The sequence below is a fragment of the Peromyscus leucopus genome, chromosome 9 (genome assembly GCF_004664715.2).
Source record: "Peromyscus leucopus breed LL Stock chromosome 9, UCI_PerLeu_2.1, whole genome shotgun sequence".
Taxonomy (NCBI): domain Eukaryota; kingdom Metazoa; phylum Chordata; class Mammalia; order Rodentia; family Cricetidae; genus Peromyscus; species Peromyscus leucopus.
This window is the reverse complement of record NC_051070.1, coordinates 100732419-100759508: the sequence shown is the minus strand read 5'-3', so window position 1 is coordinate 100759508 and position 27090 is coordinate 100732419. Positions and strand designations below refer to the sequence as shown.

General features: G+C 37.7%; 1 protein-coding gene and 1 pseudogene across 9 annotated transcripts in view; one reads left to right on the top strand and one right to left on the bottom strand.

Annotated features, from left to right (window-relative positions):
• Positions 1–27090, bottom strand: part of Nrg3 (neuregulin 3) — a 1038176-nt gene that overhangs the window by 915538 nt on the left and 95548 nt on the right. The window lies entirely within an intron of this gene.
• LOC114702574 lies at positions 13398–13824 on the top strand (annotated as a pseudogene).

Sequence of the window (27090 nt, the reverse complement as noted above, 5' to 3'; positions counted from 1 at the left end):
ATCTGTAAATGTAAATAAGAGACAGCACACCATCTCTGCCTGATGTGATTGGTATACTGTGATAAATTTTGTTTGTTTTCCTAGCTTATTGTAAATGCCTCTTAAATTCAAATAATATCAAAAAAAATATGTACCACATGAAATTAAATTTACATAACAAACTTAAAACACTTTGTTTTGTTTTGTTTTGCTTTTCCAGACAGGGTTTTTTGTTTGTTTGTTTTTGTTGTTGTTGTTGTTGTTGTTGTTGTTGTTGTTTTCTGTGAAACAGTTCTCGCTGTCCTGGAACTCACTTTGTAGACCAGGCTGTCCTCAAACTCAGAGAACCACCTGCCTCTGCCTATCAAGTGCTGAGATTAAAGGCATGTGCCACCACCACAGGGCTTAAAACACTATTCTCACATCTTGATATTTTATGTGCTTTTCATTCAGACTTGAGGTCATGATAAGAATGATTGTAAGAATAAAGAGAGAATGGGAGTAAGTGCATTTATCTCTGGACAAAAGACATATTTCAATCTGCTTTGGTCAGCCAGTTTAAACAAGGACACATGCTCAGCTACGTTCATAGCAGCATTATTCATAATAGCCAGAACCTGGAAACAACCTAGATGCCCCTCAACTGAAGAATGGATAAAGAAAATGTGACATGTACACACAATGGAGTATTACTGGAGTATTACTCAGCTGTAAAAAAATGATATCATGAAATTTGCAGGCAAATGAATAGAATTAGAAAATATCATCTTGAGTGAGGTAACCCAGACTCAGAAGGACAAACATGGTATGTACTTACTCATAAATAAATATTAGATATAAAGCAAAGGATAACCAGATTATATTCCACAGCTCCAGAGAAGCTTACTAACAATGAAGACCCAAAGTAGGATGCATGGATCACCCTGGGACAGAGAAGTAGATGAGATTTCCATGAGTAAACTGGGGATTCAGGGTGGGCAATAGAGGGTAGGGGATAAGGGATGAGAACATAAGGGAATGGGATGGTTGAGCTGGAACAGGGATGGAGGGGCAAAACAATGAAATAGATACCATGATAGAGGGAAATATCATGGGGATAGAGAGAAACACAGTGCTAGGAAAGTTGCCAGGAATCCCTAAAGGATGACCCCAGCTTGGACTACTAGAAATAGCAGAGATGGTGCCTGATCTGAACTGACTTACCCCAGTGATCAGACCAGTGAATACCCTGTCACCACAGAGCTTCTCTCCAATGACTGATGGAAGCAGATGGAGAGATCCACAAACACCAGGCAGAGCTCCAGGAGTTCAGTCAAAGAGAGAGAAGAGGGATTCTATGAGCAAGTACATCAGGATCATGATAGAGAAACCTGAAGAGATGACCAAACCAAACTAGTTGGAACTCATGAAAGTTGGATCAATGACTATGGAGCCTGCATGAGACTGGACTAGATCCTCTGCATGGCAAGACAGCTGTGTAGCTTGATCTGCTTGGGGGTCCCCCTGGTGGTAGGATCAGAATCCATCCCTGGTGCATGAGCAGGCTTTTTGGAGCCCACTACTATGATGAGACACTACATGTAGCCTTAAGGCAGGGGGAAGGGCTTGGACCTGCCTGGGCTAGATGTGCTTCCCCATGGGAGGCCTTACCTTCTTATGGGAGGGGGTGGAGGATGGGTTGGGATGGGGAGCCTAAGGGGGTGGGAAGAGGGAAGAGGGGGATCTTTGATTGGTGTGTAAAATAAATGAAAAAATTTTATTAATAAATAAATACATAACTCATTATATGTGGCTTCTGTTAATTTACTAAGCTCAATTGTAATTCATGTAAAATTTCCCAGTGCAAGTGCTTATTAATCAGCAATGCTATTTACCAATTTTCAGCTATATTTACTCAAATGTTACATCACACATCCTCCAATACTTCTTTTATCACTTGGTCTGTTGACATCAGCTGCAAGTCCCACACTCAATGTAAGTTTACTCTACAATGTTTTTCATATGATCTATATTGGACTGTATCACTAGAGGAAACACTGAATCTAGAAATTAGATCAATGCTACAACAACAATAAGGATAGATTTGCTAGTGACGCTCAGTATAAACATGAATCTAAACACCACAGTGCATCCATAAACATATACAAATATATAGCAACCAAAAGATAAAATTCAAAGTAAAAAAGCTACACAGTAGGATAGTGGGGTAAATAAAACGGTTTTCACTCATCGCTAAAATATATCAAAAGTAATCATTTTTCAATACTCATATTCATCACTTTTTTCACTATTATACAATTAGTTTCAAACAATGGCATAGTAAGAATCCACTAAACGATGTGCAATAAATGGCACATTATATAAGTGACTATATATCACTTTTACATAGTTATATCCTGTTTTAGATATAACTGAAAAACATTAAAAGAAATAAGCTTTATTTCCAAGTAGATACTAATATTCAAAGTCTTAAGATTTCAGTCGCAAAAACAGCACTTCAGATATATGTGTCATTTTCATTCGATTTGTACATTTGATTTAATTTTTTTTTTTTTTTTTTTTTTTTGGTTTTTCGAGACAGGGTTTCTCTGTGTAGCTTTGCGCCTTTCCTGGAACTCACTTGGCAGCCCAGGCTGGCCTCGAACTCACAGAGATCCGCCTGGCTCTGCCTCCCGAGTGCTGGGATTAAAGGCGTGCGCCACCACCGCCCGGCCTGATTTAATTTTTTTTAAAGACATCCTAACTTTTACTATTTTAAAATAAATTTTCATTTTTATCAGTTGCTTCAATTAAGACTGTGTATGGGTAGTCCTATTTTCCAATAGTTCCAGAATTTATGTTTTGAAACGCTTTAGTTGAAATTAAACTTACCTCTATATTTCAATTCAACATTCTCGCCAACTAATTTTAAGAGTAGTTTATTTCGGTGGGCCTCTCTAGGACTTTGTTTCTTCCTATTCTCATATGGTCTTCATTTACCATGGTCTCCTATTCCTTGTTCTCTCTCTCTGTTCTTGATACAGCTGGGATCTCCTGCTCCCCCAAGCTCTCTTTCCCTCAACCCTCGCCCTTCATTACCCCCACTCTGCTGGCAATGGTCGAGAGACAGCCTGAACTGACCTACTCTGGTGATGGGATGGCCAAACACCCTAATTGTCATGCTAGAAACCCTGTCCAATGACTGAGGGAACTGGATGCAGAGATCCATGGCTAGGCCCCCGGGTGGAGCTCCAGGAGTCCAATTAGCAAGAAAGAGGAGGGTTTATATGAGTGAGAATTGTTGAGACCAAGGTTGGATAAAGCACAGGGACAAATAGCCAAACGAATGGAAACACATGAACTATGAACCAATGGGTGAGGGGCTCCCAACTGGATCAGGCCCTCTGAATGGGTGAGACAGTCGATTGGCTTGATCTCTTTGGGAGATGTCCAGGCAATGGTACTGGGTCCTGTGCTCATTGCATGAGTTGGCTGTTTGAAACCTGGGGCTTATGCAGGGTCTCTTGGCTCAGTCTGGGAGGAGGGGACTGGACCTGCCTGGACTGAGTCTACCAGGTTGATCTCAGTCCTTGGGGGAGGCTTTGCCCTGGAAGAGGTGGGAATGGGGGGTTGGCTGGGGGAATGGGAGGGGGCAGGAGGGGGAGAACAAGGGAATCAATCCATAGCTGATATGTAGAACTGAATTGTATTGTAAAATAAAATTAAATTAAATTAAAAAAAGAGTAGTTTATTTACTAAGATGTTGCACTTCTTCAAAACTCAAGAATACTTTTTCTTGGCAAAAACTTTTCAGCTCAAAATAAAGCAGAAAATCTTGACATGCTTATTCACAATAGAAAAATAATTCCTAGCTTTGTCTTGGAAGTAGTAACCATTAATTATGTCATGGTAACAATGAGCCACATTTTCCTTTGTAGCAATGACTCCCACAGGTCAGGAAAATCAAATGAAGAATTAAATTGTAAAAGATAGAATAACCCATTTCTTCCCGATAGTACATAGCCTGCTCCCTCTCTACCAATTGGCTCTTTCATGCTATGAAATGCAATTATTGCTGTGTTTCATAGAGGCTTATGCAACTATTGCTGTGCTATGTTGCTACTTATTATGCTATTCTGTCACAGCGTTTTCTGCTTTCTTCCCCCTGCCTCACATGATTTTTAAGTACAGAATTGGTTTTATATCTTACTCTTGCATTACAAGGAGCACTTTGCAAAACCGATTCATGTTCTGTGACCCAGTGCAGGATACAGGAGGTACTGACAAGTCAGTCATTCCACAGTCAAAGCTCCTGCCTTAAACAGGGGACTCTCTACTACTTCACCTCTCTGTGTACTTACTGTCCCCTTCCTGGCTTTGAGCTCTCTTTGTGCATTAACAGCTCTTTGCCGAGTTATGGTTCCTTCCAATTGGATGACAATTCCCTAAAATTGTTGGAACGTGTTTGAAAACACACCATAAATAGTGACAAGACTTCAGTAGCTGCGACTTTGGAAATGATGAGCACCATTGGCTGACCTTACAGTTAAAATATACCAATGATGCCATCCATGGACTCCTCTGAGGATGAGCTTGGGCTGTCTTATCATTACAGTGTGGTCCAGGTCATTCAGTAAAAGCCACAGAGTAACAAAGCAGAATCTGCTGCTCTCCAGGTTTAGATTTTTCTAGGCAGTATTAATTCTGTCCTGTTTCTTTAATTATTTTAAAAGTGGGTAACTGCATGTATTCCAATAGGCTTTTCTGTTAATTAACAGTGCAGTACTAAGAAGCATGTTGGTAAAAGTGAGCATGCAGTGAATGTCAATGTCTGGGTGCACTTCCCAGTCCTTCCATCCATTCCTAAGTTTATGTGCACATACATCTTTGTAAACCTTTTCTTAACACATTTTGGCAACATTAAGATATACTCTCTGATTTCTCAGCTGTTGACAAAGAAAAGACATTTTGGAAAATGAATTTTTGTATCTCACAATTTTGACTCTCAGCAGTATTTACTTTCTTCTTTTGGAGGTTGGGTGGGCAGGATCTCATTTTGTATTTCTCACTATGTGTATCAGACTTGCCTCAAATTCACAGAAATCAACACATATCTGCTTTCCAAGCACTGGGATTCAAGGAATACACCACCATATCAGGCTATGGCACATGTTTGCTAATGCTACCTCCAGAAGGCATTTGAGGCTAATTGACAGATCCACCCATCTGAGCTTCTTTATTCATATATACGTGCAACTTGATCTGAAGTTCAAGAAAGTAGCAGCTGAAGAGCTAGTCTGGTGAGATGAATGAAAAAATAACCATATAGATGTGCACATTTGTATGTATGTGCATACAGAGTGAACAAGAAAGTGAGTGAGAGCAAGAGAGTCCTTCAGAGGGAAACAAACTCAAAATGTTTGGCAAACATGGATAATAATGTAATATTGATGCCTATGGAAAGATACAGAGAAAAAAGTGGCTTAAGTTTCCATGTTGAACAGGAGTTTTGCAAATGTGAAATGAACTTGTTGAGGTATTCCAGGGTTTTATATAGAAAAAAAAAAAAAAAACTACCTGACTTTTATAGGACTGTTTTTGTAGTGTAGAAAAGGAACAGGAGTGAAAACAGAAACCGAGACAATGGCTGTCTTGGTTAGAGCTTCTACTAATGTAATAAAACACCATGACCAAAAGCAACTTGGCGAAGAAAGGGTTTATTTTATCTTACACTTCCATATCACAGCTTATGAGAGAAGGAAGTCAGGGCAGAAACTGAAGCAGGGCAGGAACCTGGGGACGAGAGCTGACACAGAGGCCATGGAAGGGCGCTGCTGGGCATGCTCCTCGAGGCTTCCTCAGCCTTCTTCCTTCGCACCCACGGCCAATAGCCTAAGAGGCCATATCACCCACAGTGGGCTGGGCCTTCCTACATTGATTATCAATCAAAAGAAGTGCCACAGGCTAATGTGGCAGGAATATTTCCTCAAATGAGATTCCTTTTCCTAAAATGACTCAAGCTTGTGGTGTTAATTTTATATGAAATTGATGAGCACAATGACCATGTTGCTTCAGCAAGGTCTAAAAGGTGTCAGGACAACGGAGAAGATGAAAATGGGAGCAGAAGGATGAAGCATCACTAAAGTAGAATTATCAGATAATGGTGGGCATTACATACGGCAGCAGATGTTAAAGACAAATGCAGAGGAAAGATTAACAAGAGTCTTCCACTCTCCTGTTGGTGCTACAACCCTCCACTTAGTGGAAACTCATTGTCTCATAGATTTGGTGGACGCAAATCCCAAATCAGTCTGGGAGCTGGAGTCAAGATGTCGACAGAACTGGTTCAGGCTCTCAGGGGCATGTTTCTCTCCACCTGATTCAGGGGAGTTCGTCACCTGTACTCCTGGGCTTGGGGCCCCTTCTTCAACAGGCAGCACAGCATTCTTCTTTACCATCATTCAGCAAGCTTCTCCGAGGTCCTTCTTCAGGTCTCTTCTAAGATTCTTCTGGAGCTCCATTAAGACCACCTGTATCCCCCAGGGAAATCTCCCTTCTCAAGGTTCTTAAACTAGTCAAATTTTCAATTTTCATTTTTAGAAATATTAAGCGACTACTAGAAATTTCTACAGATTAGGGTGTGAACATGTTTGCAGTCCATTATGCAATTTGCCATATTGATACATGGAAACCAAGTCCTAGAAGAAAGACACCAGTCACAACTGAATTACACAATCTCCCCATGCATGTGGAAGGAGCTGTCACTCAGGGAGGAAAAGCACTGTGCACTGTGCTCTGAAAACCTTGCTGGAGACAATGTGATTTCATCAAGTTAGAAGCACTGAGTTTGGGATCTGGAACAAAATAGGTAGCCATTGTGTATCTTACAAAAAATGATATCTGGAGTAAATAAATCAGTATTAATCATTCATAAAAAGCTAATGCTAGGATGTCAGGTTACATATAATATCTTCTGAAGTCTGAATTAAAAAATTAAAAAAGTCTTAATATGAATTTTCACATATTAGCAATACTACTAATATATGAAAACTCATGGGAAGAATTTCTGTGAAGTCTATCAGAAAGAGCCATGACACTATTTAGGGCCAGGAACCTCTGCTGTAGGATTTAGAGATTATTTATTGTTCTATTATTATCTTGTATGTGTTTTAATAATTTATTTCTATTTTATGTTCATTGGTATTTTTCCTGCATGTCTGTCAGAGTGTGTCAGAAGCCCTGAAACTGGAGTTACAGACAGGTGTGAGCTACCATGTGGGTGCTGGGAATTGAATATGGGTCCTGTAGAAGAGCAGTCAGTGCTCTTATCTGCTGAGCCATCTCTCCAGCTCCAGGACTCAGGGATTCTAAGGAAACTCTGATTTCAACTACTGGGTTTTATTGCCTAGTGTTCCTGGGCCCATTTTTGGTTCAATTACCAGGGTCACAGGCTCTGCTTATTTATTTCTAGACACAGAAGTGTCAGTGAATTCACAGACAATTTAACATTTTCCCCTGCTGTGGTCCATCTGCATGCAAATGCCTGACAGCTACAAGCTATCAACATCTCCACCTACCATGGCGATATTCCACACAGCCCTCCTGATCTACAGCCTTGGGATCAGAGAAACAGGGCTTGCTCTGGAATCACAGACTTGTCAGCACTCTCACAGGCAGCAGCATGAGAAAGGAAGGCTCTGGCTGGGTTTATCCTTAAGTCCCTGGTTTTTATGCTAAGTCCTTGTTTTGACAGTTAATTGCTAATTGATGGTGCTTTAGACGGAATTAAATCCTAAAGATGGTTCTGTCTGCAAACTAAGAGGAGCTGCAAAAGAGGAAACCAAGGCAGAAGACAGCTTGACCTTGGGCATGAAGCCCCCAGAAAGGAAAATCTGTTTTTTTTTCTATTCTTTCTTTTTAAATCTATCCATCCATCCATCAATCCATCTATCTATCTATCTATCTATCTATCTATCTATTTATTTATTTGTTTTGAGATGGCAGGATTTCTCTTTGTAAAGGCTGCCCTGGCCCTCACTCTAAGACATCCAGTCTATAGTGCTTTATAACAGCAGCCTTAGCAAATTAACATGTGTTTTGGCTCCAGAACCTTAAAATGGAGAACCAGTTGATGGGGAGATTGAGATAATACATTAGATAAAGCTTAGACTGCCTTAAGCAGACAGTTGGTACAGAGAAGGAAGACCATCTGTTGAAGCCTCAGGTGAAAAAGGGAAAATATGTACTGGACACTGGAGGAAAGGCAATCCTTATGATAAGGTGATAAAAAATTTACTGAACTGTTCTCTAGTGTGGAATGTTAAATGACATAGTTGTGATATTCCATTGCTAGAGTTTCTAAGCAAACCAATTATGTATATACCCTTGTTTTCTCTTGTAGTATACAGTAATGGAAGAAGAAGGATATATAGATGAAGAAGCAATTGAGCAAAGATAAACTATATACAACCAATATCAGGTGGAGTAGGAGGGAGGGAAAGAGAGAAAGAGACAGAGAGACAGAGAGAGAAAGAGACAGAGATAGAGAATATGAATGAGAGAAAAAGAAAACATATGATCTACAGAGAACTCCAAGAGTGGGACTGGATAGTAACTTCATAAAGGGATTATGAGTGTGACTCAAAAGCAGGACTAAAGAAAGGCTTACACCAGCAGAAATGTTGTCCTCATGAACTAAAAAGAGGACATCTATAAGACAAAAAAATGAAAGAAGGCTGTGGGCATACTGGGATTCTATATGATGGGGCAGTAAGTTCAGTAGGTTCACCAGAAACCCATGTTGTGGAGCTCTATCCCTTCTTTGGTTTCAGTAATACAGACTGGATCTTACCAGGAATGACACTGAAGACACCACAGGTCTTGCCTTTTTCCAAATTTAAGGCAACATGGGTGTTCCAGAAGGATTATAGGTGGGACCACCACTGCAGTGAGGCCAAAAGACAAAGCCCTGAGCCAGACTGTATTATTTTTGATGTTCAAAATATAATGGAATTTGTTCTGTCAGATTTTGGACTTGCTCCATGAGTCATGGCTCCATACTTGTTGATTTCTCTCTTTCAAAATGGTAATCTCTACTTATGCCTACCTCACCACTGTATTTTCTAAATATGTAATGTGTACAATTTTACAGCTTCACAATTGAAGAATTATTTATTTTACCTGAATCATCCTTCCAATCTCATATCTAATTTGTTAACATGAGATTTAGATAAAATTCGAGACTTGGAAATGTTAACAATTTGGAGTTGTATGATGTGTGTATTCTAGTTAGTGGCAGGGGTCAATATAGAAGGAGAGGGAGGAGGGAGGGAAGGAGGGAGGGAGGAGGGGAAAATAATACCAAGATTCTTTGATGAAACCAGGAATTATAATATTTTATATTTACCTACAGTAGATCGACAGACACACAGATAGATATGTGTGTGTAAAAATCTTAAATGATTTAAATTTATGTATAATATATATTCTAAGCTATGTCACTTCAGCTGAAAATGCTTTCAGCAAGAGCCATAGACAATCTAACCAAACTCCAATGCCAAGCATGAGAAACCACCATCAAAATTGTCGGGCAGGGTAGTCCAAGAGACTCCCAAACAATATACATACAGTATTGCTGCTACTCTTGGTTGCCTCTAAGAGGTTGTTGCTAAGTCCCTATTGCTGAAGACATAATACACTTTGGAAAAGGGTTGGAAGGAGTCAAGCTGGTTATATCCTGAGAATCTCCTTCCTATAGTTTACCTTATATAATACCAGAAAATCCTGTGTAAGCTGCCAAGGGAGGAAAGCAATCAATAGTTCTATCCACTGTGAACTATGAGAATGATCAGCATGGCAAGATAACCCTAAAGATGTAATAGTGACACTCATCTTGGTGGTAACCAACAGCTGTCTAGTTAAGTTTAAGGCTCATTCAATAGGAAAGAAAACATTCCTAGTACTAGAAACCTAGCCAACTACTGGGGGGCCAGTGAGGTCATGGATCTTAAAAGATAACCTATTATTATCGCTTTATTAGAGCAGCATTAATTCATAGCTGAATTCTAAAACTTATTCTTATATGTACAGATAACTGTAGCTTTCACCCCATCACCAAAGAAAGCTATTCTTTAAAGAAAATGGAGACTATTATAGAAAACCACAACAAGTCATAATGCAGAGATCAGTGGATTGTGTGAGGCCTAGTCACACCAGACCCATCTACAATACAGCTCCTGCATCTAAGGTTCAGAAAATATCTCAGAACAGGCAGATAATTTGTAAGAGTCAGAGTAACAGCTGACTCAAAATTACAGTGAAACTACACCCAGGATACCCTAACAATATGGTAACCTAAATGAGACCTGAAAAAAGAATGACACCAATAGACATGATAATGTAGAAAAGGAACATATTACAGGGCCACACCCTAGAAAGAGATCTATAGGTAACCAATGACCGTTGAGAGAGGGAAAATTGGCTTCTCTTTGGTATGAGTTCCCTAACAGATTATCCAAAACAAAGTGCTCAGCTTTGAAATAATATACAAGCAAATATATCAACTCTGATAGGTCCCATTCTGTATTTGCTTGTGTCTTCTCAGGACAAATTGGGTATTTTAGAAATTATGTTTATTGTCTTACATTATAGCACCTCAAATTGTGGTTTAGATATTACTCTTGGAAGCAAAACAACCATCATCCCTGCTAGCATCTGACTCTACCTGTAACCAAGTGAAATGAAAGACACAGTACCTGTAATCTCCTTAACTAATGAGAATAGTGAACCAGACACTGAATAACTTATTCAAGTTTTAAAAAAAAATCAGTAAGTAGAAAAACAAAGATTCAGGTCCAATTGATTACGTTCTATTCAATGAACTCCAAATACTCATGTCCAACCTGAAAACACCTGGCCTCCTAGAAGCAGGAATACTCCCCAATTCTTAATCAAGGTACAGTTAAAAGGATAAAGTGCTCTCTATCCTAATGTAATTGACAACTTACTAAGACCAGATCTTCACTTATTTACATCTAAAAAATGTGTAAAACATTGAAAAGGTGATGGGGGAATGGTAAGAAATGCTTTCAGATCCCCAGCAAGGGCTGTCTGATTAGTCCCGCTTTCATTTGTGCATGTCTTCTTGTCATTTATTGCCTTCCTTATGCCTACTCTAGAGTTGGCTGGCAAGTAAACTTTGTAGATGGCATGTGTAAAGACAAAGCAACTGAAACCTTGGCTAAGTGATGAATCAAGTCATTCAATGTGATTTCACTTAACTTAGTAGAGCACACAAGAGCAGATTTGCATGATTTAGGTATTTATGAATCAGTAGTATAGTTTCAAAGATGGCTGGTGGTGGTGGTGGTGGTGGTGGTGGTGGTGGTGTGTGTGTGTGTGTGTGTGTGTGTGTGTGTGTGTGTGTGTGTGTGTGTAAATAACTCAGACAAACCAAGATTGAAGCTTCATTCTCTCTACTATTACATTTTGATGCAAGCTATGATTACAAATCAAATTACTGCCCACATTTCCCATTTTCAAATATAAAAACCAACAATAATCTAAACAAAAGGGAAATTAAGTGGAATAAATTACAGGCTAAAAGGCTATTAGAAAGATATATTTTAGACTGTTTCTTCTTATATTTCTATTCACTTGAAGCTGTTCTTTCATAATATCCTGGCAAAGTATAGTTAGTGCCTTTGTTGTGGAATGTCTCTGGGTATGAGAGCCATTACCACCACAGCTAGCTGACATGATGACATTCTCTTTTATAGGAGAAGGTGGGTGGTCATTAGACCCTCTTCTAGAATTCAAACTGCTCCCCCCTCTACCTCCCTGCCAAATTTAGATTATCTCAGAGGTGATGAAGTATAAAGAAAGTATATAGATGTCAACTTTTACTGAAGGGGGCATTCCATCTATACAGCTGAGGGAAGTCATCATCAGCCTGAGGTAGGAATCCTCATTGATGAAACTATTTGGGCTCAACTGTGTTCTCAGCTTCTTTTCCTGATGCTGTGACAAAATACTCTGCTAAAAGTAACTCCAAAGAAGAAGAGTTCATTTTAGTTCACACTTCCAAGTACAGTCTGTCATGGAGGAGGCATCAATAGAACAGAACCTTAAAACAACTCTTCACATCACATCCACATTTAGGAAACAAAAAGGGATAAATGAAAGTTGTTGCCCAGTTTCTTTTCTGCATCTATATAGTACAAAACCCCAGATAGGATCACACAAAGAATTGATCTCCCCACCCAGAGGAATCAAGATAACTCACCACTGATGGGTCTGGAGCTGAATTCTGCAGGTGATTCTGGATTCTGTCATGTTAACAATTAACACAGACCATCACTCAAGCACCTGGTAGTAACCAGTCACCTATGCTCCTATAAGTAAGTCCACCTAACTCACCAGGTCAGCAAATTAGATTTGGGTGGAACTGTTACTTTGATCTGTCACTGGTACTGTATAAAGACTGAGGAGACAGTTGTTCACAACTCCCCAAGAAAAATTTCACAGCAGCCTCCTAAAGAGTCCCCATTAGATGTGATCATGACTAAGATTTCCATTTTGTTATAAAGATGTCTTGACAATGGGAAAATAGTCTGCAGTACTGTGAATAAAAGAGACTGTACTCAGGAAACCAGGGAAATATTTGGAACACAATTATCTAGAGATCCCAACTTCAGCCAAGGAATATATTTGTAGAGATAACAATACAACACTATAAAGTATAAGATACAGTGAATTCATAAAAGTAAAATCAATTTTTAAGCACTTTGAAGAAAAAAGCATAACTTTTACCTTCCTGTTAGTGTACCTTCTTAACAAGAAGTGCACTAGATATATTGCTATGGATTTAAGAATAAAGTGAGTGGAGGCTATAAAAGCCACCACAGTTTAAATTAGAAATCAACTTAGAACCAGAACACTGTGTTTAGTAAGGGAAGGTCCTGTCCACAGTCCAGAAATGAAGAGCAATCTGGCATGACACTTCACTGGGCTTCTAGAAGAAACAGCATGCTTCACATACATGATGCCATATTTGGGAACACTGTTGACACATCCAAAAAATAAATCGGAGGTAAAGTGAAGCATGCAAGATGCTAGAACATTAAATCTACACATTTTGTTTTATTTTCAATCTTTTTAATCAGTATATAGAGAACACATCTTTCTTTCTTTAAAATCACCTAGTCTATTTGCTCCTTACAATAGCTCTGTGAAGAATAAATTTTGAATTGGTCTCTCTTTTTTCCTTGTATAGATGAGAAACTGAAGTTCAGATTGTTTTCAAATTATGATATTCAATTCCTCTTTTTGCTATTGAGCAGGAAAACAGCAAGCCAAAGCACAGGCATGTCTTCATTAAATAAAGACATTATAAGTTACTAAATGTGGTTGGACTCCATTAAAAACAAATAGAACGCTCTCTTTCTGCCATCTTGGCGCCGGTGGAGGCCTGCTGGGAACGGGACTTCTAAAAGGCAAACATGTCTGGGAGGCTTTGGTGCAAGGCCATTTTTGCTGGCTATAAGTGAGGTCTCCGGAACCAAAGAGAGCACACAGCTCTTCTTAAAATTGAAGGTGTTTATGCTCTAGATGAAACTGAATTCTACTTGGGCAAGAGATGTGCTTATGTGTATAAAGCAAAAAACAACACAGTGACACCTGGAGGCAAACCAAACAAAATCAGAGTGATCTGGGGAAAAGTAACCCAGGCCCATGGAAACAGTGGCATGGTTCTTGCCAAATTCCGAAGCAACCTTCCTGCAAAGGCCATTGGACACAGAATCCGTGTGATGTTGTACCCTTCCCGGATTTAAACTAATGAAAGTAAATAAATAAAAGTGGATTTGTGTTCTTGTATAAAAAAAAAATAGAACATTTAAAAAATAGAACTAGGGATCAGTGGAATTAACATACCCAAAGCAGTCTATAGATGTAATGCAATTTCCGTGATAATTCAAACATAATTTCTGCCCAGATATTAAAAGAACTATTCTCAACTTCATATGAACACAAATACACACACAAAAAAAAAAAAAAAAACCAGGAAATGTAAAACTATCCTGAAAAATGAAAGAACTGTGAAAAGTATCATCATCCCTGATTTCAAGATACTACAAATCTATAGCAATAAAAACAGCATCATATTGTCATAAAAGAAGACACATTGATCAATGGAATCAAATTGAAAACCTATAGACACTTGATTTTGATTTTTTATAAGCTAGCCAGAAATATACACTGAAAAGAAAGAGACTGCATGATGTCTTAGTCAAACTAGATGGCTGCATGTAGAAGAATACAAATAGATCCATACTTATCCTCATGCAACAGGCTGGGCTGACTCCCCAGGGGAGACCTTGCCTTGGAGGAGTTGGGAATGAGGGTGTGGATTGGGGGGAGGGCTGGGGAGTGGGAAGAGGGAGAATGGGGGAATCCGTGGCTGATATGTGAAATTAAGTTAATTATAAAATAAAAATACTATAAAAAAACTCAACTCCAAATGGATCAAAGATCTCAACATAAAACCAGATACACTTCCATTGCTCTCCCACTCCATCCCTTTCCCAGTTCCATCATCCTGTTCCCTCATGTTCTCATCTCCCATCCTCTCCCCTCTATTGCCCACCCCCATCCCCTCCCCTCTATTGCCTACCCCCATCCCCAGTTTACTCATCAGGATCTCCTCTGTTTTCCCTTCTCAAGGTGGTCCATGCATCCCTCTTAGGGTCCTCCATGTTTCCTGGCATCTCTGGAGCTGTGAGTTGTAGTCTGATTATCCTTTGCTTTATACCTAGTATCCACTTGAGTGTGTACATACCATATTTTTCTTTCTAAGTCTGGATTAACTCACCCAGGATGATATTTTCTAATTCTACCCACTTGCCAGCAGTGGAACCTGCATGGGACTGGACCAGACCTTCTGCATATGTGAGACAGTTGTGTAGTTGGGTCTGTTTGAGGGGCCCTTGGCAGTGTGATCAGGATCTACCCCTGGTGCATGAGCTGGTTTTCTGGATCTCATTACCTATGGATGGACACCTTGCTCACCCTTGATGCAGGGGAGAGGGGCTTGGTTCTTCAACTGAAAGGACCGGGCTTTTCTGTCCCACCACAGGAGGATTTACCCTTTTGGAGGAGGGGATGGAGGGCAGGTCAGGAAAGAAGATAGGTGGAAGCAGGGGAGGGATGAGAAAGGGATCTGTGGTTGGTATGTAAAATGTTAAAGAAAGCAAAAGAAAACCAGATACACTGAATCTGATGGACAGGAAAGAGGGGAGTAACCTTAAACTCATTGGCACAGGAGACAACGTTCTGAATACCATTAGCACAGGCACTAAAAATTAATAAATGGGATCTCATGAAACTGAAAAGCTTCAAGGCAAAGGATACTGTCAATCAGACAAAGTGGTAGCCTATAGCATGAGAAAAGATTTTTACCAACTATATATGTGATAGAGGGCTAATATAAAAAATACACCAAGAACTCAAGAAGCTATATATAATTAAAATAAAGTACATATCTAAACAGAATTCTTTTTTTAATTTCAATTGCTATTGTCTTGAGGTGTTTTTTTTTTTTTAAAAAAAAAAAAGATTTATTTATTCATGTATATATGTGCTCTGTCTTCGTGAACACCAGAAGAGGGAGTCAGTTCCAGTTAGAGATGGTACTTAGCCACATGTAGTGGCTGGAGATTGAACTGAAGACCTCAGGAAAAGCAGCCAGTGCTCTTAACCACTGAGCTATCTTTCCAGCACCATAAACAGAATTCTTAATACAGGGAACGCAAATGGCTGAACAGCACTTAAAAGAATGTTCAACATTCTTAGCCACAAGAGAAATACAAATCAAAACTACACTGAGATTTCATTTTACAGCTGTCAAAATGGCTAAGATCAACAAAACAAGTGATAGCTCATGCTAGTAAGGATGTGGAGTAAGAGGAACAATCATACTTTGCTGGTGGGACTACAAAATAGCCACTATAGAAATCAGTGCAGTGGTTTCTCAGGAAGATGGGAGTCAATCAACCTTAATATCCAGTTATACAACTCTTACGTATATACCCAAAGGATGTTTCATCCCATCACAGAGACATTTGCTTAACAATGCTGACTGCTGCTCTGTTCAAAATAGAGATAAATTGGAAATAACCTAGATGTTCCTCCACAGAAGAATAAAGAGAATGTGAGTATACATATACATATACAAAATTGAGTATTACTCAGCTGTTAAAAACCTGACATCATAAAATTTGAAGGCAAATGGACAGAACTAGAAAAAAATCATCCTAAGTGAGTTATCCCAGATTCAGAAAGATTTTATATATATATATATATATATATATATATATATATATATATATATATATTCACTTAAATGTTAATATTATGTGTTAAGTGAATATTAACAAAGCTACATTCTATAGAAACACGGAAGGTAGGTATAGAGTGAGAGACTAGAGGGAACAGATCACCTTAGGGAAGGTAAAAACAATAGATAGATATGGATGGAAGGGTGTCTAAATGGAAGTATCAAATTGGTAGCTGAGTGTGGAGAAGGGTTTATGGAAATGAATACAGGGAGAGACAGCTCAAATTAAGGTGCATTTAAGGGGTATTATAGAAACAATACAGTAGAAACTTCCTAAAACACATATGATATGAAGGTAGTCTAAATGAATTCACCAAATAATGGGGAAGACACAGTCACAACTGGCCATTTCTTATCACCAAACAAAGCTTACAGTACTGGGACTGGGTTATATCTAATTGAGATGTTGGCCAAAGAGGACACCTTATTCTCAAATAAGCCAGACTGTTACCAAACGTATAGGTTGTTCTTCACGAACTGACAGTAGTGACCCATTGCTGAAAACATCTACACAACTCATTGAACATGCAGATGCTGAGCTGATGCCTGTACTCCTACATTCCAGGGTCTTTGGTACAGGAAAATATTCTGCTGTTATCAAAAGAGAATTGTAAACACCAACTCAGAAACAAATCCTTTATCCACAATGGCTTACTACCTGCAAGATAAGCTAGGGCAATGGTGGCACAAAGTTTGTGGGTGTAACCAACCAATAACCTTAAGTTGACTTAAGGTTAACTCCCATGAGATGGAACCCATACTGACCAACATTGTTTGGGTGACAAAGAATGTGAGACTAGACAGCCCAGGGACCTTGGGTAAAACTGTAATACTGGTGAGAGAGAGAGAGAGAGAGAGAGAGAGAGAGAGAGAGAGAGAGAGAGAGAGAGAGAGAGAGAGAAGGAGGGAGAGAAAGAAAGAAAGAAAGAAAGAAAGAAAGAAAGAAAGAAAGAAAGAAAGAAAGAAAGAAAGAAAGAAAGAAAGAAAGATGAATTAATAGAATGAATCCTAATGGTATTCTGCCACACTCATAGATCAAATCTTCTTCAGCCATCATCAGAGAAGCTTCCTCCTGCAGCAGATGGCAACAAATGTAGAGACCCACAGCCAGACATAATGCAGAGTGTGAGAGACCTTGGAATCATATCTAAATGGGATATCTCCATTTAATATCCCCTCAGAACTCCAGGAATCCCTAGGAAGAGGAAGCAAAAAGAATGTAAGAACCAGAGGGGATGGAGGACACCAAGAAAACAAGGTCCTCTAAACCAACATGAACAAATTTCATATGAACACACAGAGACTGAAGCAGGATGCATAGGGTTTAGTTGGGTCTGTACAAGATCCTCTGTGCTTTTATTATTGCTTCCCATTTAATGTTTTTATGGGAATCCTGAGTGAGTCAACAAGAGGGTCTCTGATTTTTGTTCATTTTCTTAGACTCTTTTTCTTCTGTTGGTTTGTCTCGTCCAACTTTGATGTGGTAGTTTTTGTTTTTATCTTATTTTACTTTATTTTGTTATATTTAAAACTGAATGAATGAACAAATGAATGAAAGGAAAGGAAACAAAGCCACTAGGTTAACAACCTAAATGTCATACCTGCTGGGAGATAGAAAATCAGTTTTTCTAGTAGAGTGACACTGGGTACATCAAACACTCCAGGGAAGGCCTCATGTTCAGGAGCAGTTAGCCATATTTAATGACTCCACGGGGTTTTTGATTTTGTTTGTTTGGTTTTGTTTTCTGTGTTTTGGTGTGTGTGTGTGTGTGTGTGTGTGTGTGTGTGTGTGTACTTTTATTTAGTTGTGAATGGTGGTTTGTGGGGGGTATTTTATATTTTTTCTTGTTTGGGGGGTCATTATATTGTTTTTTGCTTGTTCAGAAAGAACTTATAGTTGGGTGGTTAGAGAGAGGGCAAGAGGATCTGGAAGGTCATGATGAGTGGTGAAGAATATGATCAGAATAAATGAAGAAGTGAGGTACCTTTTGATAAACTGAACACAACAGAGGATTATCTACCTCAAAACTCAATACAATTGCTGCTGCTCATGAAAAGCAAGGAGGTTGGTAACAGACAGAGCACATCTGCTTTAACGTGTAACATAAAAAGAATGGTGCATGAATTTGGGAATTCTGGTCACTAATTGAGAGGAACTTTTAGTATTTAACCATGTGTCAACCCCTGATCTACATCATGGGAAAGAGATTAAACTTGACTTTGCAGAACAACAGCCAGAGAGACTGACATAAGCAGCTACCCTGCAAGGTAGTGTGTAGGGAACAAAGAAACAAAGACTGACATAAAGGAATCGGGGCCGGGGGGGATGATCTCAATTTGACCTGACATGGGAAGAGTGATCTTAAGCATGAAGCTTATGAAATTTAAAACTCAGCAAACTTCACTTGCATGGGTTCTATGCTTATTCTCCTAACCTTCATTTTTGTATTGTTTTGTTTATAAGTATTTATTTTTATCTCATATATAGGAGTGTTTGCCTACAGATATGTGTGTACACCGTGGGTATGCCAGGTGCTTGTGGAGGCCAGAAGAAGGCAGTGGATCACCTGGAATGTAGTTGCAGACAGAAGTGAGCCACCATGAGGGTGCTGGGATTTGAACCCAGGTCTTTGCAACAGCAGAAAGTGTTCTTAACTGCGGATTCATCTCTCCAGCCCCTCATTTGGTATTCTTATTCTTAAAACAGGTATCACAAATTAAATGAGGTTATGACCCTGTGGTGATTAGAATGAGAATGTCCCCCAAAAGCTCACATTTTTATATACCTGCTCATCAGTCAGTGGCATGTTTGAGGAGGTTATACAGTTGTGTGGCTTTGCCAGAGGAATTGTGTCACTGACGGTACGTAGGCTTTTAGAGTTCATAACATCACCCCACTTCCAGGTTTCTCTTGGCTTCTTGCATGTGGATGCAAGGGTGATCTTTAGCTTCCTGTTCTAGCTACCTTCTGTCATACCTCCCTTGGCCATTGTGGATTCTCCCTCTGGAATTGTAAGCCTAGATAATTTGCTGATGGTTATAGTGACTTATCACAGTAGCAGAATAGTATCTGGCACATCCCCATACCCTTGGAAGCAAAGAATCCACTCAATCAAGACATGAAACACTGTGCTTCTGACTCCTCAGACCATGGCCTAACAGGTTCTTTTTGCCAGGGAAAAAACCACTTGCCTTTGGATTATTTTCACTCTATGTGTCCTACCTCAACCCAGCAAAAAGACTAGCCCATTAGTTATAAATTCTGGTATGATTTTCACCAACAGTATAGAGATGAACTCTGTAAATTATGTTGGGTATGTTTAAGGGAGAAAGCTTAAAGTTTTCCTGGCTATATTCTCTTCAAAGTCTAAATAAAGATTGTGAAGGAGGGGGGCTGGAGAGATGGCTCAGAGGTTAAGAGCAATGACTGCTCTTCCAGAGGTCCTGAGTTCAATTCCCAGCAACCACATGGTGGCTCACAAACATCTGTAATGAGATCTGGCGCCCTCTTCTGCCCTGCAGTCATACATACTGTATACATAATAAATAAATCTTTAAAAAAAAAAAAAAAGATTGTGAAGGAGGATGCCAGGAGTCTCACAGAAGAAACTCTTCAAAAGATTGAAGATGGACAGGAAAAAGCAGCGTTCCCTCCTGGACTATAAAGCCACAATGCTGTTGTTGCTATTCTTTCTTTTTCTTTTTCTTTTTTTTTTTGTTGTTGTTGTTTGATTATCACATGGCATAAAATGTTAATAGAGACTGAATTTACAACATGGTAGTAGGAAATTGAGAGTCAAGTTGCAAATTACCTTCTCACCACTGTGTAATTATGGAATTGATAAAATTGCTAATGATAAGGTTAAGAAAAAAATTCTCTGTTCTGTAAATCTAGCTGAATTGCTTCTTAGCCTTTTGGCTGAAACCAAGTGTAAATCTACTGGAAATTCTTCAAAGACTCTGTTGCTGTTGCAATTACTCTGCATTTCATTACCTTTAACACTGGTTATATCTAGACAGGTAATTACTCAGAGAAAAGATAACAAAAAGCATATCTATGACATGGTGACTCAGCAGTAATTGCCAGTTATACACAATGCAAGTAGTATAGTATATGAAGAAAAATAAGAGGACTTCCTTTCTTAATCACAGTTGTATTTTTTCATCTGCTGCTGTGAAAAGTTTCAGAAGTATTAACTGACAACTTGGAGGAATTACTTTTAATGTATCTTCAAATGAAATCTGTGATAATGGTTTTTATCATGGTGAATACATATGTATGTTGCCATAAGCATAAAAGTAGAATGTTCTGGGTTTTTATTGTGTGTCTGCATGTATCTGGCACTATGACAGGAGGAAAAGTATTATTTTAATACTGAATCAGTGCTGGAAAGATGACTGAGTGCCTAAAATACCTGCTGTGGAAGCATGAAGACCTATATTTGAATCCCAAGAATGCAAGTAAAGGTTGTTATATCAGCATATGTCTCTAATTCAATTTTCCCTATTGGTAGATGAAAGGCAGAGACAGGAGAATCTTCAGAAGCTCACAGACAAGTAAGCCTGTTGTATACAGCAGCAAACTAGTAATTAATAATAATAATAATAATAATAATAATAAGCCTTTGTCTCCAAACAAGATAGAAAGCAAGGACTGATAATCTAGGCAGTCCCTTGACTTCCACAGTGTGTGAGGATTTTATATCCTACATGTTCCCAGGGAGAACAGAGAACAAAGTGTATCTTTGAATTAGTGACTGGTTATTGGAGGATCAGAATTCTGCAAGAGGTCCAGCTCCTGTTGGAAGGCTCTGCAATGTTTGGGCATGGAGTTCCAGGCACAGACAGGTATACAGGTTCTAGGGAATCCTCACCACTACCACCAATAACAAGAATAAAAGTACATGCTCAATTGGACACAAAGCAGTAATCATCTTTCTACAAAATTTAGCAACTGTTCATTAAAATAGGAAAACCACTAAGAAAATAAAAATAAAAGTAGAGGTTAGTGTTGTAAGGCAAAGATGTTTTGTATTTTGTCACATATATATTTACATATATAATAATCTGTTAGGTTCTGTGGATAGGCTCAGTTCTTTTGAGACCAGAGACCTTCTGACTGGAAACTTATCTATCCAAAACACAGACTGGGTTGTGAAAATAACAGAAAATGAAGAGAGATACCGCTAGTTTACTTAGGTAATATGAAAAATCCACCTAAATGCTAGGACATTTTTTATGTGAGTAAAACTGTAATTTTCAAACATGAAAGGGGAAAAATTACAAGAATATAAAACAAATTTACACACTAATTATTATGGTTCTATAATGTAATATCAAGTTCTAAAGAAATTGATAGGTTATGTGAACAAAAATAAACTTCATATAATACATTTAAAAATAATAATAATAAAATATTGAATAATATATCAATCTCATATTAAATACTAAGAATAATATATATACATGAAATTTCACTAAACAAAAATAGATTATTAAAGGACATTGTAATATTACAATAAAAATATTAAATATAAAAATAGCTACAAAACCAAATTAAAGGAAATCTAAGTATGTTTAGTGTTTCATTATTAACAAAATATCTCATTGTCAATCATTACTTAAAAAAATTTAACACTCATGAACAATGAAAGAAATTTATCTATAATGAATATTAAATGCAATGCAAAAATTTAAACATTTGGAATGAGTCCTAGACAAAATATCTTTTTGAATACAAGCTAGAAACTTGTATTTAAGAATAATAATCAGAAAAAATAAATCATTTCCCTTGCAATATAGATAATACAATACACAGAGGGAAATATATAGCTGTAAGCATGATATGTTATGAAAATTGAGAAACTGAAAAATAAAAAGGCAATTAACACAAAGTAAAAATAATTTGTAGAGAAAATTGTTTCAATAATAGAAAACTAATGTACAATATTCTTTGGAAAAAATATCAAATGGTCAATCAATTTCATTTCAATACCTCACATTAAAATCAAGAAATGAAAAAAAACACAAGTAATATGGAAGCAAAACATGAGTATGGACTATATAGCGTTTATAATTTTATATAAATATATACTCTAAGTAAACTTATACAAACACAGCTTAAAATCACTACCACAGATATATACCAAGATATAAATTTGGCTCAAGACTAACTATATAAAATAACCAGTATAATAAACACTGGAGAAAGTGTTACAAGTTTGAACACTTCTTGGAATTTATAAAGTCCATTGTACGTTAAGTGTGGAGGCTACCAACTTTCAGACCCTGGTCATCTCTTCTAGAAAATGTATTCAAGAAGAAAAATGTGGAAAAATTCAACTCATCAGATATAATCAGCCTAACTCTGAAAGTAAAACCAGAAGCTTAACACAGCACAGAGAAACCAAGGACTACGTTCACTCTTTAGTAAAATGATGACATACATCAAAGATGCCATCAAAGAAGTCCACAGTATGTTTAAAAAAATATATTGGGACAATGTATAGCCTATAAAAAGAAGAGAAAGATGGATGGTTGAACTTTCAGGAGTGTATCATTGGAGTATATTATATTAATTTATATGGAAAGTAAAACATTCTATCATAATTCTGAAGAAGCTGGAAACACAAATGTAAGACAATTCCCTACTAAAAGCTTTCAGTATACTAAGTGATAAGAATATTTCTCCTAAAGGCAAAGTATACATTGTACCAAGTGATGAAAAATAGAATTTTTATTAATGTTCAAAACAACATAAGGATGGTTTCTCCATCCCCTGAGATCTTAAATATTTCAACAAATTTCTGTGTAAAATAATACAGAAAAGTAGGAGGGAAATTGATTATTTTACACATCAGAAGGAGGAAACACACCTGCGTTTAGTTTTGCCTTTTTAAAATGCCCAAAACTTCAACCAAAAAACAATTAGACCATTAAAGAAAATTCAGCAAAATGCTCATGTCCAAGATCAATATTTAAAATACTAACCATAGTTCTGTTACATAGAAAGGGGATTAGATGATATTGTAAAGATTTCATTAGCATTAGCATGAGCAAGGACAAAATGATCTAAAAGACATTTAAATAAAAAGAACAAATCCCAACTATAATACTAAATAGGAATATTCAGTGTTATAAAGATATGCAATGTGCTATTAAATATCCAATTATGTCCAACAGAATCCCAAAGAACTGTTTTATAAAACTTGATTACACACACACACACACACACACACACACACACACACACACACACACGTAATCCAAAATGTGTTTATTGGGATCATTCCCACTCATCTTGAATCAGGCTTGAATGAGGCTCTTAGTGTTGCCTCCTCCCAAATGAGTATCCTTTGGTCAGCCTTGCTTTTTGCCTGTAGGCTGGCAGAGGTCAGTGGAGCAGACAACACAAAAGACATTTATGAAGAATGTGCTGGTTTTATAGCATCCTGGGAATTCACATTCATGAAGGAGAACTGGGGCTCTGCACCAAATACTTTCCCTTGTGCTTCCTCATCTCTCCTTCTGGAAAGGGATGGAGAAGACTCTTAGCAAAAGGCATGCTTTCATAGGGAGGTTGTCAACACCAAAAAGGCTAAAATACAAAATTTAAATTTTGCTCTAAATGTGAGGAAAAATTGAAGTCTGAAATCCAATTGCTTCAGTAAAAATTACAGAAGTAATTAATAGGAAGCTGTTCAGCTTTACATAAATTCCTGGAATTTTTTGTTCCTACTATATAAAATTAGGATAAGGTTATCTGCCTACTATGAGTGTCACAAAAAGTAAATCAATTAATATTCATAAACTCTGAGATAAGTACTAGACATATCATACACATTGCAGGGAATTTTCAGTAAGGAGATGGAGAAATAATTGATTATACATAGAGACATAATATGTAGATTATAGATTTATTGCTATATGTAGATGACAGACAGATTGATGGATAATAAATTTCTTTTTCTTAAAAGCATTATTATTAGAGTCTGAGATTATTTTTACAACATTTATTTTTATTGTATGGTTATGAATATTTTACCTGCATGTATGTCTATGTGCCATCAGCATGCACACCCATAGAGACTTAAGATACTGTTGGATTCTCTGAAACTGTAATAATATACAGTTGTAAACTGCCATGTAGATACTGGGATCTGAACCCAGGTCCACTGTAAGATCAGTCATTGCTCTTAACTTCTGAACCATCTCTCCAGCAGTACCCTGAGAGTATTTTTTTAATGCATGTATTACATCCAAAGTGATCAACAAGAGCTCGGGCCTGAGCCACCAACCCATATGGACATGCCAGTATCTATGCTGAGACTTACTATAGTAATTCCTCAGACTTATGTTTTATTATTTATATTGTTTATCTAATATTTATACCCCTATAAATATCAAAGTATTGGTACATATTTTGTACTATATAAATATCAAATTAGTGAATATACACATTTACATGAATATATACATATAGACATATGAAAGAGTATATGATCATATAAGCACATATAGATATAATTATAGGATATTGCAGATGTAACCAACCGTCTTATTAAATAAGAGACACAGAACCAATGTAAAAGAGAAAGCCAAGAGGTCAGAGCTCAGAGCTAAAACCTTACCCTTCCTCCTGCGGTTGTCCTACCTCTCCGAAAGAGAGCTACTTCCTGTGTGTTTGTCTTTATATAGTTTTTCTGTTCTGCCTTCTCATTGGTTGTAAATCCAAACACATGACTGCCTCGTCACTGCCTGTATGTACAGCCCTCCAGGTCTTAAAGGCATATGACTCCAGTGCTAGCTGTATCCCTGAACACACAGAGACTTACCTAGCTCTGCCTACCAAGTGCTGGGATTATAAGCGTACACCACCACTGTGCTGCTTTCCCATGGCTTGCTAATAGCTCTGACCCCTGGGCAACTTTATTTATTAACATACAATTAAAATCACATTTTAGTACAAATAAAATACCACCATAGGATATAAGAACTGAAGGGTAGTTTTTGGATAAAAAATTAAGTGATACTATCAATGGAAGTAAATTAAGGGGGCTCAGGGAAATCCACATGCCTATAAAGTACTATGGTAATGTATATGGTATAATAAAAGAGATAAAATATATTCACAGAAAAGTGAATACAAATATTCAACTAGCATAAGAAAGTACAGACATCGTGAATAACCAGGGAAATGAAAACAACAATGAATTGTGTCCATTTTTCTTAGCAAATATAAAAAAACTCAAAAAGAGATTAACTACAAAAGAAAAAATACCCACTTCACTTGAAGCTAGACTTGTGGTAGGTGGGTCTCAAGTTCAAGGGAAGCCTGATTTACATAGGGATACCCTGTCTAAAATGTCAAGAATAACATTAAGCAATATCCAAGATTGAAGTTCTATGATGCAGGTCATTTCTGCAGTTGACTCTTTCCAGAAGGCTATCTGGTCTTCACAAAGGCATGCACACTCTTTGACATAACCATATACTCACCTGGAAGCTCAAGAGCATGTGTAAGAAATGTCTTCTTGGACACTTCCATCTTTAGTCAAAAGCTGGAAGCACTGTCAGGATCTATCCATAAAGGGATGACTATAGTCACTATTCTGTGTTCATACAATGGAATCATTTCCAGGCAGTTTTTTTTTTTTCTAAAAGAGAGTTTAGTTGATATACACCCAGTCTTCTCAGTGAATAAACCAAATCCAAACACAAAATGTAGAACCTGTATGAGACAAATCAGAGGGAAGCATTTGTCTATGGACTGATGCAGACATATGTCTGGAAGGCTAAATACGAACTTAGTAACACTGTTTATCTTGCAAGATATTTGAGTGCAATACAAGATGTCAACTAACAGGATTAGTTACTTTACTTTTATTGTTTGATTTTAAAAAGCAGGATTTACTCATCTATTTCTTGATTAAAAATTAATTATCAGAGAGAATCAATATTGTAATAACCTAAAGGCAATGAAAACATAAATGAAAGAGGGATTAATACTTCCAGGGTTGCAGGTAGAACAAGACTCACATTCTGCTCTGAATATGATTTTATGTGAGTAACAAAAAAGGCTACTGAAAATGTTACTTCCTTCAGCAACAATTCTTGTAGATCTATCACAGATTTGTAAGGTTACATGCCTGAGGTCTGAACATGGCTTGTACATCCATATAGCAGCCCTTAGCACTGAACTACAAATGTGGATCTGTGTTCCATCATGTTAGACAAAGTATATGCCAGGATTTGATGGATGGAGGAATGACATTTCACTCTTGGACCAGGAGTTTAACTGAGTTGATTCTTAAATTTAAGGACAAAATGGAGAATTTAGAAGCATAAAATGCATGTTTACTCTTTGTGAAATTCTATATGATTTAAGCAGTTTTATTAACAGTCACATACTTAGGAAGAACAGGGTATGTGTCTTGAAGACTCCACTATAGCCGACTATCTTTTCTAAAGATGGGAAGAACAGCATCTTCCATTCCACACATACCTTTGCACTGTGAATCACCCGTAAAGAAGTGGAAAATGCTTCTTCTCATCCTTGCATCTAGATAAGGCTGGGACTGTGATAGCCACAGGGGAATGTGTGCCAGTTCTAGACAAATGCGTTAGCTGACCTGAGAGCTTCTATTTCTTACCTCTCAGAATCCAAGAACAGAATGGGAAGTATGCAGTGTCCAAGACTACATGCTGGGAATCCTAAACCAAGCCTTTGGAGATAAAGG